This window comes from Phyllopteryx taeniolatus, chromosome 14 (genome assembly GCF_024500385.1).
Source record: "Phyllopteryx taeniolatus isolate TA_2022b chromosome 14, UOR_Ptae_1.2, whole genome shotgun sequence".
Classification (NCBI taxonomy): Eukaryota; Metazoa; Chordata; class Actinopteri; order Syngnathiformes; family Syngnathidae; genus Phyllopteryx; species Phyllopteryx taeniolatus.
In genome coordinates this window covers 17,779,245-17,793,006 of record NC_084515.1, presented here as the reverse complement: position 1 = coordinate 17,793,006, position 13,762 = coordinate 17,779,245, and the positions used below count along the sequence as shown (strand labels likewise).

The 13,762-nt window shown below is 45.7% G+C and overlaps 1 protein-coding gene across 7 annotated transcripts in view; it reads left to right on the top strand.

Moving 5' to 3' along the window:
• The first annotated feature begins 2,925 nt into the window (after nt 1-2,925).
• Nucleotides 2,926-13,762, top strand: part of dlgap1a (discs, large (Drosophila) homolog-associated protein 1a) — a 53,741-nt gene continuing 42,904 nt past the window's right edge. For all 7 annotated transcript variants that reach the window (XR_009791819.1, XM_061797875.1, XM_061797874.1 and 4 more), the window contains exon 1: nt 2,926-3,066. The gene's annotated coding sequence lies outside the window, so the exon portion shown is untranslated. The remainder of the gene's footprint in view (nt 3,067-13,762) is intronic.

Sequence of the window (13,762 nt, the reverse complement as noted above, 5' to 3'; positions counted from 1 at the left end):
TGGGGGATGCGGGAGGAAAGCGGAGTGCCCGGAGAAAAGCCACGCAGGCACGGGGAGAACGTGCAGACGCCACACAGGCGGGGCCGGGATTCGAACCCGGCTCCTCAGAACTGTGAGGCAGATGCGCTAGCCACCGTTCCGCTCCATGAAAATACCTGTTTTGCTCAATTCTGAAGATTGTATTGTATTTGGACTACGTTTGGAATGTCCCATGGCCTCAGCATGTTGCAGGTCTTTTCAAAAGGCTCCATCTCAACTCATTTGAATGCACTTTGACACAATATATTGTTTGGTCGACTTATGTCCAAAACGTAAATCTATTCCTATTTTGGATGCAGATTGCTAGGACAAACATGACCTTGCTTTTTTTTTTTTGTGCTTTGTATTATCATGCAGGTTGTCCCAAAAGTAACAATCCGCTTGTTTCTCTTTCATTTGGCCATCAGCATTTCCCAGCTTAGGTGAAGCAGTTTTGAGAAGGACCGCGGAGACCCCCATACTCGCGCGTTGGCGGGCGCCTGCGGGTTCCCCCCATTCGCGGATTTGTTTGAAACATTTTTCCTTTTTTTCTTTTATCCATTGAGTTTGTTTCTTTTTTGGCGGGGAAGCAATCCCGAAAACACTTGCTGTTGTTTTATCCCCGTTTATTCAATAATGTTTTGGGCTTCAAAATATAGACATATTTTTTTCAATGCAATTCTAACGGGTGTCAGTTATTGCAATATTTATTAAACACAGCGGCACACATTATTATTCACTAATGTTTTGGGCTTCAGCGCCTTCATTGGACACACCCACAGCGCCTGACTGAGGTCTCTGTTTTTCATTTTTTGGAGACGCATTTTATATACTTGGCAATTTGTTTTATTCGTTCCCATTTGGCTGGCTTGTTAACAACACTCTAATTTTCACTTGACGGGGACTCTGCCGCCGTTTCGCACACCGGGAACTCACATTTCCGCTTGTTACTCAAGACAAGAAAGAATTGGCAAAGTGACGGCGCCTATTGTCAAGAACTCCAGGCGTCACTGTAATATTCCAAAAAGTACCGCAGTGGCAACGGTGATTCATTCCGGAGACGGTGGGAACCGAATGCAAAAACAGAACCGGCAGGCAACAAAACAGGAACGCGACACTTTTTGCATCCGTACTGTATGGTACGGAGGCCATTTTCATGTTCAGACGTGGCCCGCTGAATTTCCTTGAGCAAATCGATTCATTGCACCGATCTGAGCGTTTGAATTATTGGCAGCGCTTATCCGTCAAAAGGTCTCAATTGTTTCCGAGAAAAACAAAACCGTCGGTTGTCAGAAATGCACTTTCATGAATTGCGAGATGTGTCGCGAAGAGGCCAATCGGGTTGTTGGACGTACGGGATTTCCCTCCTGGCGCTTAGACCGCCTTTTCCATGAAAACGAACACAAATGCAACTCGGTGTCTTCAGAGTTCCTTTTTCCGTCCTCCTTTGTCACTCAAGCTGTCGCGGCTGTCGGAATGCCACTGGAGAGACCCTCATTATGTTGTTACGACGCACCAGAGGGATCTGTTAGAGAAAGTGCCAGGATGTGGCAGACATTTTGCATTCACACAATGCACCCGTGATGCTGCCAAGTGATGAGCAGTGCCTGCTTTTCTCCACACATACGAACAACAATTTCCATCTTGGTCTCGTCAGACCAGAGAATCGTATTTCTCACCATCTTGGACTGCTTCAGGTGTTTTTTTTTAGAAAGCTCCATGCATGCTTTCAGAGGAGAGGCTTCCTTCCGTCGGGCCACTCTGCCGTGAAGCCCCCGACTGGTGGAGGACTGCGCTGATGGTTGACTTTCTAGAACTTTCTCCCATCTCCCGAATGCATCTCTGGAGCTCAGCCACAGTGACCTTTGGGTTCTTCTTGACCTTTCTCACCAAGGCCCTTCTCCTCCAATTGCTCAGTTTGGCCGGACGGCCAAGTTTAAGAAGGGTTCTGATCGCCCCAAACGTCTTCCATTTCAGGATTATGGAGGCCACCGTGCTCTTAGGAACCTTAAGTGCAGCAGAAATTGTTTTCCAACCTTGGCCAGATCTGTGCCTTGCCACAATTCTGTCTCTGAGCTCTTCAGGCAGTTCCTTTGACCCCATGATTCTCATTTGCTCTGACCAGCACTGTGAGCTGTAAGGTCTTCTATAGACAGGGGTGTGGCTTTCCTAATCAGGTCCAAGCAGTGTAATCATCTCAAGGATGAGCAGAAGAAATGGACAGCACCCGACCGAGTTCAATATGTGAGTGTCACAGCAAAGGCTCTGAATACTTATGGCTTTGTGATATTTCAGTTTTTCTTTTTTAATAAACGTGCAAAAATCCTGTCAACGTGGGGTGCTGTGTGTCCATTAATGAGGGGGGAAAAAAATGAACTTAAATGACTTGAACAAATGGCTGCAATATAACAAAGAGTGAACAATTGAAGGGGGTCTGCCAACTTTCCATAGCCACTATATATTAGCACATCTGCCGCACAGTTCTGAGGAGCGGGGTTCAATCCCCGGCCCCCGCCTGTGTGGAGTTTGCATGTTTTCTCCGGGCACTCCGCTTTCCTCACACATCCCAAAAACATGCGCGCTAGGTTCATTGACAACTCTTAAATTGCCCGTAGGTGTGAATGTGAGTGCGAATGGTTGTTTGCTTGTATGTGCCCCGCGATTGGCTGGCGACCGGTCGAGGGTGTACCCCGCCTCCCGGCTGAAGACAGCAGGAATGGGCTCCGGCACGCCCGCGACCCGCGTGAGGAGAAGCAATATGGAAAATGGATGATAATAATAATAATAATTCAATTGAGTTGACAGATCTCCATACAATATGGTGCAATTGTGACTAAGTCGGAGGACACTGGCCTCGACTTTTATTTTGTAAGACAATTCCGGAAGCGCGTGCGGCAAGCGCGCGCCCTGGCCGCAGCTCGCTCGCGCGCGCGCGCTCGCAGGCTTTCGCCACTTGATGCCCACACGTTGACGTCGGCGCATTCCGCCGGTGACCGCTCGCACTTTGGATGCTAAGGTGTTTAGCGACGATGTGAAGACCTGAACGCGGTAAGCTCGTCTTCCAGCTCGCACCGGGACGCCAGGCGCTGTTCGTAACGACGAATGACTCACCTCGCCTCGCCTCGCCTCGCAGCGGGGAGCAGAACCGGGGCTCGCGTGTGTACGACGGCATTCGGCGTCTTCGGCGTCTTCGGCGTCTGTCTTTTCTCCAGCATTGCCGAATGTCTGACGGCGAACAGCGCAATGCCTTCACCTTTGCGAAACGTGCAATTGCAGGATTCACCCAACACTTTGTGTGGGGCTGAGATGTCGGCAAATGATTGGAAGAAGTGAAACAAACACCTCAGTGTCCTTACGTTAAGTCATGTCATGTTCTCGTGCCCCTTTTGCGTCCTGACACTTTGCCACAGCGCAGCGCAGTCGCATTTCGGAAGAAAGCAGAACAACACAAAGTATGGAACAGGTTGTCAATTGTGATGCGGTGCTGGGATTTGGCCGCCTCCGTCGAGAGTTTGAGTCAGATTGCCGCCTGTGGCTGTGGCTGAGAGGGCGAGGGGTCTGCGGGCTTCCCATTCAAGAGGACCGACTGGTGGTGATAAGCGTGCGTGCGTGCGTGCGTGCGTGCGTCAGCTCGGAAAACACGAGTACGGTATTTACGCATTCTACTTCACGAAAATGGACGAAAAGGTCAAACCTATCATTGAAAAAACATTTTCCTCAATCAAATCAAATGTAACAAACTTTTGTGTTTACAAAACTCATTCAATTCATTAGAATTATAGCAAAACTGTCATTTGTTAATGTCTTAATAATTGGGCTTTTCGGTCCATTGCAAATGAGTGTATTTCGTCTTCGTCGGTTTGACGGCAGCTGTACGGTCCCAAGGCGTCAAAGTCATTTTCACCGAGGGCTACGTCAGCATAATGGGCGCCCTCAAAGGCGAGGTGCAACTCTAAGACAGGAGAAATGTGGAGTTTGCATGTCGTGCCTGCGTGGCTTTTCCCGTTTCCTCCCGCATCCCGGAAACATGCACGCTAGGTTCATTGAAGACTCGTCAATTGTCCGTAGGTACGAATGTGAGTGCGAATGCTCGTTTGTTTGTATGGCGACCGGTCCGGGGTGTACCCCGCCTCTCGCCCAGAGTCAGCTGGGATTAGGCTCCAGCACGCCCGCGACCCGCCTCAGGAGAATGGGTGGATGGATGGACATTCTGGTTGTTGCTGCACTACTGGCTAATGATTATTATCCCAAGCTGAAATGTCATTTAAGACTCCAGTGATATCAAGTGTGATGTGGTGCAGTCGGAGATGAAGGAGAGGTGGAAAGTGGGTTCTTAGGCAGAGAGAGACGAGGAAAGCACAGAGCCTAGAACCGAATGTGGGCACTTTGAATGTTGGGACTATGACGGGAAAATCTCGGCAGTCGGTCGACATGATGATTAGGAGAAAGGTTGATATATTGTGTGTCCAGGAGAGCGGGTGGAAAGGCAGTAAGGCGAGCAATTCAGGGGCAGGATTGAAATGGAGTCGGGGTTATTTTAAAAGAAGAGTTGGCTAAGAATGTCTTGGAGGGGAAACGAGTATCAGATCCAGTGATGAGGTTGAAACTTGAAATTGAGGGTGTTATGTATAATGTGATGAGTGGCTATGCCCCACAGGTAGGATGTGACCTAGAGGCGAAAGAGAAATCCTGGAAGGGGCGAGACCAAGTACTTCTGAGCGTCCCAGACAGAGAGCGAGTCGTGATTGGCGCGGATTGTAATGGACATGTTGGTGAAGGAAACAGGGGTGATGAAGAAGTGAGGGGTAAGTACGGCATCCAGGAAAGGAACTTGGAGGGACAGATGCTGGTAGACTTTGCAAAAAGGATGCAAATGGCTGTCGTGAACACTTTTTTTCCAGAAGAAGCAGGAACATAGGGTGACCTCCAAGAGCGGAGGTAGAAGCACGCGGGCGGATTACATCTTGTGCAGACGATGTCATTTGAAGGAGGTTACCGACTGTAAGGTAGTGGTTGGGGAGAGTGTGGCTTGGCAGCATAGAATGGTGGTGTGGAAGGTGACTCTGGTGGTGGGGAGGAGCTTCCAGAAGACTGGACCACTACAGCCATGGCGATTAGAGAGACAGGCAGGTACTTGTTGTATCTTCTGGCAGGAAAGGCGAGAAGGAGACTTGGTGGTGGAAACTCACAGTACAGGAAATCATACAAGGAAAGAGGTTAGCTAAGAAGAAGTGGGACATTGAGAGGACCGAGGAGAGGAGAAAGGAATACATGGAGATACGACGTAGGGCAAAGGTAGAGGTGGCAAAGGCCAAACAAGAGGCATATGATGACATGTATGGTAGGTTGGACACTAAAGAAGGAGAAAAGGTATCTATACAGGCTGTCCAGACAGAGGGAAAGAGAAGGGAAGGATGTGCAGCAGGTTAGGGTGGTTAAGGATAGAGATGGAAATATGTTGACTGGTGCCAGCAGTGTGCTGGCTAGATGGAAAGAATACTTCGAGGAGTTGATGAATGAGGAAAATGAGAGAGAAGGAAGAGGAGAAGAGGCAAGTGTGGGGGACCAGGAAGTAGCAATGATTAGTAAGGGGGAAGTTAGAAAGGCATTAAAGAGGATGAAAAATGGAAAGACAGGTTGTCCTAATGACATAACTGTTGAGGTATGGAAACTTCTAGGAGAGGTGGCTGTGGAGTTTTTGGCCAGCTTGTTCAACAGAATTCTAGCGGGTGAGAAGATGCCTGAGGAATGGAGGAAAGGTCTGCTGGTGCCCATTTTTAAGAACAAGGGTAATGTGCAAAACTGTGGGAACAATAGAGGAATAAAGTTGATGAGCCGCACAACGAAGTTATGGGAAAGAGTCGTGGAGGCTAGACTCAGGACAGAAGTGAGTGTTTGCGAGAAACAGTATGGTTTCATGCCTAGAAAGAGCACCACAGATGCATTATTTGCCTTGAAGATGTTGATGGAAAAGTACAGAGAAGGTCAGAAGGAGCTAGATCTAGAGAAAGCCTTTGACAGAGTACCCAGAGAGGAACTGTGCTACTGCATGCCGAAGTCTGGAGTGGCAGAGAAGTATGTTAGAATAATACAGGACATGTATGAGGGTGGCAGAACAGTGGGGAGGTGTGCCGGATGAGTTTAAGGTGGAGGTGGGACTGCATCAGGGATCAGCCCTGAGCCCCTTCCTGTTTGCAGTGGTGATGGATAGGCTGACAGATGAGGTGAGACTGGAATCCCCGTGGACCGTGATGTTTGCAGATGACGTCGTGATCTGCCGCGAAAGCAGGGAGCAGGTGGAGGAAGAGTTAGAAAGTTCAACAAGTTAACGTAAACATCGACGTTAATAACTCATTTAATATAGTCTACCAGCAGGTGTTAAAATGAACGTGTAGTATGAATTGTGGTTGTAGCTTGATATTGGTATCACTGGATGTCATGTTAAAATGTGGAGAGTTGGAAACTTATTTGTGTTCAATTGTTTGGCCAAAGAGGCTTCACTGTCATTCCAGTTTTCCATGCCACTTTCAAAAAGGCGTGCTGATTGTTTGTCCTGTTTTGCTCCCTTCTTCCATCAAAGCATTGTTCAACTCCTTTCTCATTGTCCCCATGAAGATTGAATGCTGCTTCAAAGGCTTCAAGCGGAAGACTACGATGCTCAACAATCCAGTTGGTGCGTGGAAAGTTTTGAGTTGATCACCTTCCGAAGCATCCGATGAATCAAGTTTTTGTGGATCGTTTGTTCCGGTGCAGCCTTATGGATGTGATTTCTGAAACTGCCGTTAAACTGCTGCTGACAGGAAAAAAAACCTTGCCAATTTTGCAACGCTGCTCCACGGTCAATTGGTGACCTTGTGTACATTGGGGTTCCTCATCAATGCTTCGGCTTTTTGCCTTGTCTGACTCTCACAGTGACGATTACTCGTCTGGGAATAGTAACATGTTAGATTACTCGTTAGTCAAAAATGTGCACATATTAGACTCATGTGTTACTGTCATCACTTCACTTCCTGTCATGGACTGGCAACCAGTCCAGGGTGTACCCTGCCAGCCATCCGAGTCTGCTCCAAAAATCAATTCAATATATAATAAGCTAACAATAACCATCATCCAAACAGGAAAGATGCAATTTGATGGGCAATTGGTGAATGTACAAAATGATTTGTCAAATGGTTCAACCCCAAAATGTACCACCCTTATTCTTGTCCGCTATGTTTCTGTTGACAGCCAGACAAATAAACAAACAAAGGAACAATGAAAACATGGGTCCTTTGCTCAGGTAATAGCATTTATTAAAGGGGAGGAAGGTGTCAATCAAGTTTGAACTTTTCTTCACAAGTGAATATGCATGCGTGAGTGCACTAAAACTCGGCAGGGTCTTTCTCTTTCAAATGTTTGTATTTGTTATTTTTCGGTTGGAGAGCGACTAGCAGATTGAGACTTCCTGCGCCGGCGTTTTGATTGCGAGTCGTCGCGGTCGATCTTGCAACCAAACTACAATCGACTCAAGATCACCACTTGCCGACAGAACTTCCCCCCCATCGAAGTACATCCGTCAAGGGGGCGTGTCGAGCGAAACCATATTTATAGTGCTCGTATCGTACAGTATGTGGTCATACTTGCTCGGGTCCTTTCCGTTGCACATGCATGTAAGACTGTTTTATTAACACAATCAGAATGCAAATGGCTCAAAGTAAGAAAACAAACAAATAGTACGAATTACTATACTTGGATTTGATTGGTCTCGTACCGCTAATTGGGGAGGTAGTACAACCTAATCCAAATGTGTCTCCTTTGGCAATGTACGTCGGTTCCCACTGTTTTTCACTTCAGTCATATTGAAGGCAGCTCCCCAGTGTTCTATTTGTGTCACCGTTGCCCCTTCAAAGTTCACGCCTTGGGTTGGTGTATTTTGGAATCCATCCATCCGTTCTCCTCAAAGGCGCTGGAGCCCACCCCAGCTACCATCGGGCGGGAGGCGGGGGGCGCCCTGAACTGGTTGCCAGCCATTCGCAGGTATTTTGGAGTACCGTAGTCAATTCTATATTAGGCACAGAAGTGCAGTCCAGCACAGGCATTCTTGCATTTTGTGTTTCTGCCACACTGAGAGTGGACTCTGCAACACTCAAGTGTTCCATCTTTCATTTCCCATTCAGCATTCACTGCTCAATTTGTTGTGAGTGAAAGATCACGCGCTTCATGCCCCGTCATCTTCATTTTTCTTTTTTGAACGTGTCCAGCGTGTGAATGCGAGTCCGAGCGCCCCGCTGTTGTCCAACGAGGCCTGTTCTGTGGTGAGCTTGCAGGGGGGCGTTGAGCGGTTCGGTGGCGGTCAGAGGAGGGATCGGGTAGGGTTGCTCTATCTCGGCGGACAGAGAGAGAACAGAGCAAACCAAAACGCAAAAAACAACTGGATGAGTCTACTCTTACCAAATGTGCACCCAACAATTTGGATGTGGTTCTCGAAAGAGCATCAGTGGTTGTTGCCTGGTGCTGACTTTTTTTTTCTTTTTCTCGACCCACCAACCCACCGGATGAGCTTTGAGACTTACGGCCACTCAATCAGCTGATTTGGCTCATTTCTCTACGGCAGCCGTTCCACCTTTTTTGCACCACAAACCACTTTCACGTAAACATGATATGCAAACTCCACACAGGCGGGACCGGGGATTGAACCCCGGTCCTCAGAACTGTGAGGCAGACGCTCTAGCCAGTTGTCCACCGTGCCGCTAGAATTAAGATATGTGATTTTGAACTCCTAGTTTCATTTCTTTTTTTTTTTTTGTTACCTTCCCAGTTTCCGTTGTGTTGAAGCGTCTTTTGGGCAAGGAGACGGACGGACGCCATTCATTGGAAAGTCAGTCACTCAATCATTTTTTTCAAGAATGTTGTTGTTGAGCTAAAGTGGTACGTACACCTGCTCAACCTGGGATCGGTTGACTACGATGCCCATATGACACCAATAAGTGAGCCGTGAAATCATTTCCATTGTCTTTTCTCAATTCGTTACTGTGCTTCTGTTTTTTTTTAAATTGAAAAAGTAGGGCAGAGAAAATCATGGGTACCGCTTAGTCAGATGGAACGACTTAAAGAGGGTGAGCAATGAGGGACTGAGGGAGGGCTTCCCTCTTTGTCAGCCAGTTCTGTGTGGCGCACACTCACCCAAGAGAGTTGAGGACTATCCCGTTTGAAGGGCGTCCTATCACAGTGACAAACGACTAACCCACAAATCGAGCAACTGAATTCAACAACACAAAAGAGAACGGGCCTCTTACACTCATAGCATGATAATTGATACATGATCATAACTATCATGTCCTAAATAAACACGAAAAGGACACTTCTCATCAGCATTTTTCAAGATGGCGCCTGCCCGTGCGGTCACCTCGGTTCCGTGCTCTGTTTTTGTGTTTTTCGTTCGTCTTTGGAGACATGACGCAACTCACTTACACAAGGGAAGACTTGCTAAACGTTAGGCAGTCTGCCCTGGGACTTTCTTTCACCAACTTTCGCAAATGCGCTCAGTTTTTTCTTCGAGTTACTCACCGGTGGGACAGCCGCGGTCTACGGCGCATGGAGGCGAAGGCGACGAAGGGGGGAGCGCGTCGGCATCCGGGTGAAGATCCCTAAGAGAGGTTACAGATTGGCGCTCCCGTCGAGCCACCTCTCCAATCTATGCTCCCTACCCAACAAAATGGATGCATGGATAGAAACAATACATAACAAATACGTGCTAGTTAAGTCCATGTATTTTTGGAAGAGGACAGAGAAGTGAGCCTTGGGCAGTCACAGGAACAATATTTTCATGCATTGGGAAAAAACCGTTTTACAAACTGGAATTGTATTTTTCTGTTTAAATGTTTTAACAAATCAGTCGTTCCTATTTTGCAAGCTATTACACGAACCTATGACATATACATGAACTCATGAGAGATTGTTGTTCTTAGTGGCTAACGCTAAGCTTCAATCCTGGAGGGATGCTCGTTTGCACTCGAACAGAACTTGGGTATTCGTTGTAAACGGAGCGTTTTTTTCCGATAGAAATGACTTTTTGTAAATACAGAAAGCACATATGTGCTTCTGAGAAGATTTCTTCTATTGTCGGTACACCAAGCAACATTTCGAAACATAATGTCACTGTTCATAACAATGCCTATTTATTGAAAGACGGCACAAAGTCCGAGTGCCGAATCTGATCCCTTTGGCGTCTGGTCAACTATTTTCTGTTTGTGAAGAAGACGTCGTTGTTTGTCAGGACACAGAATGCAGCTTTTCCATTTGAGCTGACATTTGGCGCTGCTGCACAAGTCCTGTAGAGTTAGTGCTTGCCTACAGTGTTGACATATCGTGTTGCGTGAAATAGGATTACAGATCTGTGCATGACTGCGAAGAGGCTGTGGAGCGGTTGTTTTACCCGTGCTATTTAATGCCGCGCCACACATCTTGGAGGCTCTCACGAGCTCGATTCACAAAGCCGTAAATACGCCTCCGGTGAAATGCCTCATATAATCTCGGTCTTCCTCTGGCATATGTAAAGTCAGTCATTTTTGCCCCACCTAACAATGTGCTAGTGGCCCTATCTAGCTGTTTTATGGAAGCTATATTATGATATTACATGTTACAAATAATGCCCTTTTTTTAATAGCAGATGGGGTGAGTTTAGCGCTTGCGGTGAAGAATGGATTCGTAGCACTCTGACTGAACGTTTTGGGGCAAAGACTTGTATGCAAATGTGATTTCAAATGGTTACACTTTCCGCGTACAGCAGTACGGTTGTGTTTGTGGCAATACAGTCCAAACGTTGGGAAGGCTGTCAAAATAGCTGAGCTTCCCATGTTCCGCAGAGATGTTGTACAACCGCCCAATTCCAATGAAGTTGGGACGACAGAATACAATGATTTGCAAACCATGTTCAACCTATATTTCATTGAATACACTCATTTTTGTATTTCATGTACTCACGGCACACCCACAAACAAACATGTCACAAAAGTGGATACGTTCATTTCTGTACGTCCTTCCTGCCATCTAACGGAAGCGCATTTATTTGTTCTGTCCGTCACTACGCCTCACTGGCATAAATAGAGGAATAAAGATACATTACTTCTTGGAAAGAAATAATTTCTTGAGTAATGAAGTCAAATTTGAAAATGTCCCGCGGCACACTGGTTGCGAATCACTGATCACGAGAGTATGTGACAAATGACAATGCTCTTACTATTCATGACCCAAATATAAAATTCAGAAAGTATTCATGAAGTACTTATTATTGGAAGACACAACATTACACAGTGAAATGTTTAAGCTGTCTAATTACAAGTATTTGTGTTTTGTAGTGTTTTTATTCAACTCATGGGTGTGAATTTTGTTCCTGCTCCTGGAAAAAAACAATAGTAATAGGACACATAAGGTTAGTTAGGTCAATTAGTTATCATATTGAATTGTGTTTTGTGTATTTGATGTGCATCACAGCTGTAAACACAGAACAAAACCTAACATATCATTATAATATTATTGGTATCATTGGCAAAATATCACAATAATCATATGATAAGATACTCTGCAGTCAACAACCTTAATTAGAGATCCTTGAATTGTATTCTTGTCCTAGTGTCATACATTAAAAATGGGAATTAGACAAAAAAAAAAAATGATAACATGACCATCAAAAACGAAGTCTTTTTTTGTTTGCTGCGTGCACCCGTCTGCCAAGGTTTTGCTGTTATTTTTAACCATGACTGAGGCGGCTATGGAAGGATTTTGTGTTCGTGTTAGTCTACTATTTGCACATCCATGAGATTTAAAAAAAAAAAAAAAAAAAAAAAAAAAGTATCGTGCAGCTGTTGGGTTGAACATTTGATTAATTTAGCGGAGGATCCATCGATATCGTGTTTTCTCACTGTTTTGCGCAAGGTGATCCTTGTTCTTATGTGTCCGTGATTAGCTATTCTTCTTCTTGTTTTCTGTGAAGTTTGAAGTAATTCTGACGATGCGCTTGTTCTCAGTTTGACCCAGAAAATGACCCCATTGAAAAATCTGATAATGGCCTGTTTTATTTGTCTTATGGCCTGTATCTCCTTTTCAACTAATAAGACTAACATACGTGCATTTTTCTACCAGAGTCAAGGTTTCGGTCCAATTTCCAAATGACGGGGGGCGGGGTTGACGGCACATTGTCGCCGAACGCCGACGACACGTTTTAAACGCGTACGTTGGCGGGGAAGCGCCGCCACCCCGAGAATGACACTGTGGCTCGCTACCCTGGTCGCCCGTATCAAGAACCGCCCCCGGCCACAGGCTCGCAGTTGAGCTCAACGAAAGTGAGAACGGAATGGAAGTGATTCCGTTCAGTACGTTCGCGCGCAAAAGATGATTTCGTTTGAAGGAGTTGTTCATGAATGAATGAACACGACTCGAGCCCTATCTGCTGCCGCGCCCCCCCCCCCCCCCAAAAAACAAAGGCTTGGTGTTATGCAAATGCGCACTGGTCCAATCAATTCAGGTGTACCTGCGGCCCCCTTGGTCATGTACAAGTGCTAATATTCAAGCCAAAGTACGACTGAATTGCCGCTTACTGACTGAGTTTTCATTATTCCTTTTCAACTTTCATGAACAAAAAATACATTTTGCTTAAATTTTCCAACTTCTGATTTCATGTTAGAATCAAATCATGATCGTTTAAAAAAATTCTTGATTTTGTTATTGCATTTTATTGATTTTTGTGACCCGTACATCAATCCGGAATCACATTTCATTACTTCAATAGATCACAGACTGACACCGAAACGGAGCTTTAAGTTCTGCATCGTGTGGCTATGACAGATTTCCATCATTTTCAATATCATTAGTAGATTAACACTTACTGTTAATGTTGCTGTTGCAAATTCACGTGGTTGGATATCTTTTTAATATTGTTTCGTTCCACTAACAAGCAATGTGTGTGTAATTAAAATGAGAATTGGAAGCATTTAGTGTCCCGTACTAATAAGGAAATGATGGGAGAAGATAGGTGTCAAATTCCATGATTCACGCTTCTTTCACAGTCATCTGGTCATTTGGGTCCCAAGTCCTTCACACATCCCACCACTGAGCTGTTCCCTTATCTGTCTGTCTATTGTCGGCTTCACAGGGATGCACAAACACAAATTTAATTTCGTGCCCTGCGTACAAGGCATCAAGATTGAGAAAAGCACGGACAGTGAGAGGTATCGAAAGGCAGCGAGAAGGAGAAGCAGGTGCCCACGCACATCTCCTCATCCCTTGCTATAAAGGCTAGGTTGAATCACGTCAGTCAGTGGGCGAGCAGAAGAGGGAAAAAAAACACGCTGATTCTGACAGTGTGCTTTTTTTCCGGGCTGACTGGACTTCTTACAAATGATGGGAAACACTTTCAAGACGGAAGGGCTAAGAGGATGATGTTAATAGACACATTCGTTCTTCATTAGTCAGGCACTTCCTCTCGTACACTATAGAGAGACATTTGTTTGAGTTGTCACCTTTAAAACCTATCATCCATAAAATGTGAAAGTATATTTTGTGACATTCCTTTGTCAAAAAATGTTTTGGAAGCGAGCCATTCAGATTTTGGCCTAACTGTGACCTAACAGTTGGTATCTGGATCTGCACACTACAAACAAAATATGTTTGTGTATTTTGGGTTACTCTAAGAAAAGTCATCGAGGGTAAAAGAAGGACATTGTAGGGGATTTGTATTCCTCTCGAATGTCAATGCCAAACAGTTGTA